The sequence below is a fragment of the Mastomys coucha genome, unplaced genomic scaffold (assembly GCF_008632895.1).
Source record: "Mastomys coucha isolate ucsf_1 unplaced genomic scaffold, UCSF_Mcou_1 pScaffold23, whole genome shotgun sequence".
In the NCBI taxonomy this organism is placed as follows: Eukaryota; Metazoa; Chordata; class Mammalia; order Rodentia; family Muridae; genus Mastomys; species Mastomys coucha.
The window spans coordinates 61494539-61502057 of NW_022196906.1; the positions used below are offsets into that span (position 1 = coordinate 61494539).

General features: G+C 44.5%; 1 long non-coding RNA gene across 1 annotated transcript in view; it reads right to left on the bottom strand.

Annotated features, from left to right (window-relative positions):
- The window catches only part of LOC116073351, a 17540-nt gene extending 11736 nt beyond the window's left edge, over positions 1 to 5804 (bottom strand). Inside the window, exons 1-2 of the long non-coding RNA XR_004111774.1 lie at positions 5725 to 5804; positions 3660 to 3950 (exon numbers count right to left, since the gene is read on the bottom strand). This is a non-coding gene — a long non-coding RNA (uncharacterized LOC116073351). The remainder of the gene's footprint in view (positions 1 to 3659; positions 3951 to 5724) is intronic.
- Between the last annotated feature and the right edge of the window lie 1715 nt (positions 5805 to 7519).

The following is a 7519-nucleotide window of genomic DNA, read 5'->3' on the forward strand; positions in this document are numbered from 1 at the left end:
CCCCCCCCCCCAGATTATAGAAAAAGGAATCTCAGTTGCTTTTTGAACCTAGAAACAGATTTAATAACCTGGCCCACAGCTCCTTTAATGCTGTCTTTTAAACCTGGGGCAGGAATCCACTGGAATCAAGACTTCCAGGTTTTCTGCCTCTCACCCCTAATTTCAGATTTTATTATTTGGTTCCTCGAAGTACGATTAAACCAATTCCTACTTATACATGATAGCTCTGTGTTAAAAGGCTCTTTGCAAATGAATTACTTGTGTATTGTGTATTCGTTTTGTTGGTTGTAAAACATGCTGCTGGGCACATGTAGATCTTGTCAACTGAGTTCTTAACATGCCTGTCATTTAAACACTTTCTCCCTTCCATGCTTCATCTCCAGATTTGATTATTCCACATGAATACAGCCTTTTTTGTAGACATTTTAAACATAATATTTGTATTGATTATTAGGGAATTTCACATAATGCTCCCTGACCACTCTTGATTCTCAGTTTTCCAGGTCTTCCCTCTACCCCTGTGGCCTTCTGCCCATCCCACCAAACCCAAAGATTAAAAAAACAATGTCCAATTTGTGTTGTCCATATAGTCACTAGAGCATGTTCAAACTCCCTGTGGCCAGCCCCTTGAAGAAAAATGAGTCCTCCCCAAACTGAACCCCCACCAGTAGCCATCAATTGTGAGGAGCTGCACTTCAGCACCCTTATTACAATTTTTACGAGATCTCTTTGATGGCTTCCTGTCTAGGTGGTTACATTTTTTTTTTAAGGGATAGGGGGTTGTCTCAGAAGCCTGTATGTCTGTCTCCCTTTCTCAACTGAGTCTGAAGTCACCGATCCCACTGCAGTAGAAACTTCCTTGTCCTTTATAGTCAGCAGGAGCACGGATCATGAACTTCCACATCTCACGACAGCATGGACCACAAACATCCACCTGGCCTCTGGCATCAGCACATGCCACAGACCTCAGCACAGTCTCTGGTGCCATTACACAGTCCCCAGGAGCAGCCCAGTCCATGGACATCTGCATGACTTTCAGTGGTGACACAGGCCACAGACATCAACAGAGCCCCTAGTTGCATTGCAGCAGGACTATGGACCCAGATCTACCCACCCCTCCCCCACCCCCAGCAGCAGCACAGACATCAATATGACCTCCAGCATCAGCATATTTCATGGATCTCAGCATGGCCTCTGGTAACAGCATAGACTACGGACATCAACAACAAAGCCCTTCTCCACAGCATGGGCCAAGACACTCATCATAGCTCTCGGGTGGCAGTACAAGATACTGCCATCAACATTGCCTCTGAGGCAACTTGGACCATTGACTCCAACAAGGTTTCAGGTGCAGCAAGGACCACGCACATCTACAAAGCATTCAATGAAATGATTAACACAGGCCACAGACATCAACAGCCCTCCCCCAATCTTCACTGCCGCAGAACCACAGACCCGGATGCGGTTCCCAGGGGCAGCATGGACCACAGACATCAATATGGCCTCTCTCTTTTTTTTTTTCCTGAGATTATGGAGAAAATGTTTTCTATAAGACACTATAAACGATGGGCGTGGCGGCACAGGCCTTTAACCACAGCATTTGGAGACAGAGCTGATGGATCTCTATGAGTATGAGGCTGACCACATCTGCAAAGCAAGTTTCAAGCCAGCCAAAGCTCCACAGTGAGACAACATCTTAGAATAAACAAACAAACAAACAAACAATCTTCAATTAACATTCTGTGTTTCATGGAGAAGACAGAGCAGCAATGGACAGCCTGGAGAGGACTTCTGGGCCACAGGAAGCAGCGATAATGCTTAGGAAGACAGAGTAGTACCTTGTGGGGTTCCATTTGGCCTATGCCTCCTTTCCCCAGGCCCCTCAACAGGAACTACTGTCACCTCAGATCTCTCTGCTGCCCTGGCCACAGATGGTTGGGGCAGACACTCTCACACTAGAACCACCCTGAGACAATGATTCTCTCTCTACCACATTTGGAATTGGGACAGAGAACTCTGGTCAGTCACAGTTGGCCTCAGAAGTAGGGCAGCGTATAAAAGGGAGGTGAGGCCTTATCCAGCGCGTGTACGGGGAAGCGAGGGCGAGTGGGCTATGGAAAGAAGAGACCAAAGAAGTATCGGGGAGAAGAGATGAGAAACTAGGTTGCCCTGGGAGGGAAAAGGAGGCAGCCAGAGGATAGCCGTCTCCATTCCCAGTGACCTCTCGGGATTTTGTTCCTATTCCCATGGGGCTCGGCCCTGGCACGTGACCGGTGCTCAGCTCACTTTCAGCCCAGGCAAGTGTGAGAGGTCTCTTTTACTTGAAACTCAACTAGCCAGAGCCAAGCCCAGAGGCAGGCAAGGAGAGGGGCCAAACCAGGGATCTGCTGCTTGATGCCTACCCTGGTGTTTTCGTCATGCTGGCCTGTTAGTGGCAAGCACACGGGAAATTTTCTGTTGGTAAAATTAAAGGTAAAAAAAATTTATGCTTATCCTAGAGCAACGTTCTCTCTTCATCTAGTCATTTCCTGGTATGTTTTCTTGTGAAGTAGGGAAGTGGGTGGGATTATTTATGATGCTACACTCAAGGTTTTGTCTAGGCTGGAATTTTTTCTATAGGGTGATCTGTACCTCCAGCTGATACTGTTCATGTATTTTTCAGAAACAAACAAACACCAAATAACAGGATCATCCAAGTCCTATCCAGCTTCTCCAACAATTGATCAGGCTGGAGATCAGGGACTCTGACATGTAGGTATAGTCCTGCCCCATATTCAAAGGCAAGTCTTGTGTCTAGCTAAAGGCTCTGAGGAACCCTATTACAGTAGTTCAGGGGACACAGGCTACCCTGTGAATCATCCTGCTCTAATAAAAAAAAAAAATGTGAGTTTTGACTTCTTGGCTTCTGCTTTCATGACAAGAGTGAGTCCCAGTTCCCGTCACAGACCCTGAGTCATTAATGGTTAGGCCTTCATCTCCTGCCTGTGCAACCCAACCAGGCTCCTGTACCCTGCAAAACCAGTACTCTAGGGCTGGAGGGATGACCTTATCAGTTAAGGAGCACTTGCTTCTCTTGCAGAGAACCAGAGTTTGGTTCCCAGCACCCATGTCAGGTGGCTTACAACCATCTGTAATTCCTGCTCCAGAGGGATCTGGTACCCTCCTCTGGCCTTCAATAGTTCAATATCAGCATGATGGGACAACAGAAATGAGCAAAACTATGGACCAGACACATAAACCTTGTATGCCTCAAACTCATTTACCAAATGTCATTTCTTGAGATTGTACATTATACAAAGCCTGCTCAGCTGGCCTCATTCATAACAAGAGGCCTCTACTGGATGCTTGAACAAGACATCTTCATAATTTGACATGTTTAGACCCTATGCTTCATGTAGAGACATTTTTGTGTAAGAGGAATTTGGAATTTAAGTAATTTTAATTCAGTTAACTAGTTTCAGATGAATGTAATATTTAGGAGAAAATACTGAGAGTAAATTAAATTAATGATCAATTGACTAATACACCGTATACCTTCTTTAGGAAAACCGATGGTACCCATTGACTGTGTCTGAAGGAAATTGTTTACATAGCTATGTGTGGAGTCATTATCACTGACCAGGCAGACCAGGAGGACTCCTAAAACAAAGATGACCTACCTTTCTTGGCCAGCAGATGTAGAACAAGTAGCTCCTTTCGCCACCTACTGGAACTTGAAAGAACAGTCTCTTTCCTTTTGATGAAATGTGTTCTTTGTACAGATGGAAAATACAATGTTACTTAAGGTGGAGCTAATGTGAAGACGATGGATTTTAAAGTCCGTATGAGAGAGCTCATCAACAATATAAGATGCAGAGGCCTAAGTCACTTCTTCCTTCTTTGGTACTGGGATTGAGCCTCAGCTTCATGCACACTAGACAAGCACTGTGACACAAGGTAGAAACCTAGTCCTGAAAAAGAGCAAGAATTTAGTTATGAGATAAGGTCTCTGATCACTCAGGCTGGCCTTGAATTCACTTGGTGTCGCATGCAACCTTGAGCTTACAATTCTTGTGCCCGAGTCTCACAAGTAGCTGAGAGTATAAACCTGTACCACCAGGAGGTGATAGCTTAATTTTAAACTTATTTTTATTTGTTATTGTTGAATTATGTATGTATGTATGTATGTACGTATGTATGTATGTATTTGTATATGTGCATTGTGCACATGTACGTGCACATGCTTACCATAGCATGCAGGTGGATGTCAGAGGTCAACTTTGTGGAGTTATTCCTCTCCTTCTACCTTTTGTTAGGTTTCCATCATGAGTACTTTTACCCACGGAGCCATCTTACCACTTCCCAAGCTAGTTTTTTCAATTGTTGGCAAGCATTTGGTGTGGTAGCACATGCCTTTATTCCCAGGACTCAGAAGGCAGAAGCAGATAGATCTCTGTAAGTTCCATGCCAGCCTGCTGGTCTACATAGTGAGTTTTAGAACTGCCAGGGCTATGTAGAGGCTCTCTCTCTCTCTCTTTCTCTCTCTCTCTCTCTTTCTCAAAAAGTCAACAAGCACAACGAATTGTAGTTAGCATTTATACTATGCACTGTTTCATTTGATGAAATGCTTTATGAAATTATTTTTAGTTTAGGAGACTGAAGTGATAGTGGGTAAAGTTCTTGTCACTTAAGCACGAAGACTTATGATCCCCAGCATCCACATAAAAAGCCAGAACTGGGGAGACAGGAGGACCCCCAGAGCTCTGCAGTCAGGCAGCCCAACTGACCCAGTAAAAAGACACTGTCTCAATAAATTAGATAGACAGCTCCTGAGGAACTTGTACATTTTGACCTCTGGCTTGTACACACATGCACATGTATGTGCATATATATTGTACACACATGCACACTCTCATGTGCATATACATTGTACATACATACACACATGTGCATATAACATATGTGCACCCACACATATAGGCATACCTATACACACACACTTCATTTTATAGCCAAGAAAATGGGTTTCAGTTAAGTCTCCATGCTCCCAGGAGAGAGGTTTACATTGTCTGCCCTCTGTATGTTACAGACATTCCATTAATAGTGAGGTTTTTCGCTGTAAATAATGAAAGCACCATTCATTCTTCTTAACACTTTGAGCCCTTTAACTACTCCCTTTTGATCAGCTTTTAGCTAAGGGAAAACCAGAAAGAATTCCATTTATTTTGCTTAAGCACACTTCCCAAGAGAAGAAGCCACATTTATTGTGATGTCATCAATCCCCAAACAAGTACAGATTATTCTTCTGATTCTAGAAATGAATTAACTGGAGAGTACCCAGAATTCAGAGGTCTTTTTTTTTCTTCATCCAAAAAAATTAAGGGAGGAATAATAAATGGCATTCATCAGGAAAGATCCAGAAAAGTTGAAACTAGAAGGAATCTAGCTGAATCACACGGCTAGTCCACAAAGAGCAGCCGTCAAGTCGACTGTGTCAAGCAGCAGGCTTGCACAGCTCATTGCTAGCATCTGAGGAGAGAACAAACCCTGACCTTTGAGTGGTATGTGGAATTTTAATCAAAAGAATACAGACAAAGTGTGCATGGGACAGCGGTGGTTATTAAGAAGTGATTAATGTAGGCAATAAGAGTCCACAAAAGGGAGAGGTTCCAGCCATTCATTTATGCTGACCTCAAAACATCTTTACTGTGGGCTGCAGGATCACCATAAGCTTTGAGAGAGTACCTTCATATGGCTCAAAATAAGTAGCTCGATTTCTTCCCTGGTGGTTTGGGCAGACAGTGAGAAGGTTTGCAGACAACAATGGCAGGGGAGATGAGGAGAAGGCCAGAGACCTGACCCTGGAAGGCTGGCAGGCTAGAATCTAGATCTCATCTGGCTACTAAAGTTAGATTTGTTTGTTTATTGAGACTGGGTCTCACTTTGAAGCCCAGGCTGGCCTGGAACCCTCTCAGTAATTCTGCCACTGATTCCTAAATGCTGGAATTACAGCCACACCCATCACATCTGGCTGGATTTGTTTATATATAACATTTAAAAAGAGACTACTGAACTTCTGGCTACTATAAATAAGGCTGCTATGAACAGAGTGGAGCATGCATCCTTGTTATATGTTGGAGCATCTTTTGGTCCTGTGGAGGCTTGATGCCCCAGTGCAGAGGAATGCTAGGGCAATCAGGCAGGAGTGGATGGCTAGGTTGGGGAACTCTCTCATAGAAGCAGGGAGGACAGAGGATAGGATAGAGTAGAGGGTTTTCGGAGGGGAAACTGGGAAGGGGATAACATTTGAAATGTAAATAAATAATATATATATGACTATATAAGGCCAGGCAGTGGTGGCACATACCTTTAATCCCAGCACTTGGGAGGCAGAGGCAGGCAGATTTCTGAGTTTGAGCCCAGCCTGGTCTATAGAGTAAAGTCCAGGACAGCCAGGGCTATACAGAGAAACCCTGTCTCAAAAACAAACAAACAAACAAACAAACAAAAAACTATATAAGAAGAACAATAGATGAAGATACTTTTTTAAAAAGGGGGAGGACAGGCGGTGGTGGCGCACACCTTTAATCCTAGCACTTGGGAGGCAGAGGCAGGTGGATTTCTGAGTTGGAGGCCAGCCTGGTCTACAGAGTGAGTTCCAGGACAGCCAGAGAGCTACACAGAGAAACCCTGTCTCAAGGGAAAAAAAAAGAAAAAAGGACCACTCTGTTCTTGAGGTTGGCAAGTCCAACATCAAGCACCACTTGAGGTCCTGTTTGTTGTGTTCTTCTACAGTATCTCTCTCTCTCTCTCTCTCTCTCTCTGTCTCTCTCTCTCTGTCTCTCTCTCTCTGTGTGTGTGTGTGTGTGTGTGTGTGTGTGTGTGGTGTGTATCTCAAGTTCTCAAGTACATGATGGTAGCCTGTAGTTCTTTCTGGACTTTGCTTTATGAAAATCCTAAGCTGTCCTGAAAACTACAGCAGTGGCTCTCACCCCTAGCTGCACATAGAAATCACCTGGAGAGGTGGTTGCTCTAATCAAGAGAAATATTCTTGTCCCTAGAGTAGCAAAAATCCTACATTCCCGATGAAAAGGCAAAAAGACTCCAGAAAGAGGCAGTGTGTGACTGGCAGCGTAGCTCAGAGAGCATGTGCTCAACATGTGCCTGGCCTTAAGTCACACCCTCGGCACCATACACAGAGCAAAGAACACAGTAAGTCTAGGTTAAGGCTCTTTGTATGGGGATGTACACATCACTGCAAAGTGATGAGATTCAGATTTTGGCTCTGAAGATCTTAGAAGTTGCCCTAGAGTCTGTTTCTAAAAGGTTAGCAAGTGATGGAATGCTGTTGGTCTGCAGAGCAGCACGGCTAAGCCCTAGCATTGGTTAGCATCCTCCTGGGCATTTCAAGCAGAGAACAGGAAGAGCCTTGCCTATCACACTCTGGGGTTCCAGGGGCAGGGTTGACATTATTAACTGACTAGATTAAGACAGGGCAAGGACTGAGGAAATGCACTGGGGGGGTGGGGGTGGGGGGGAA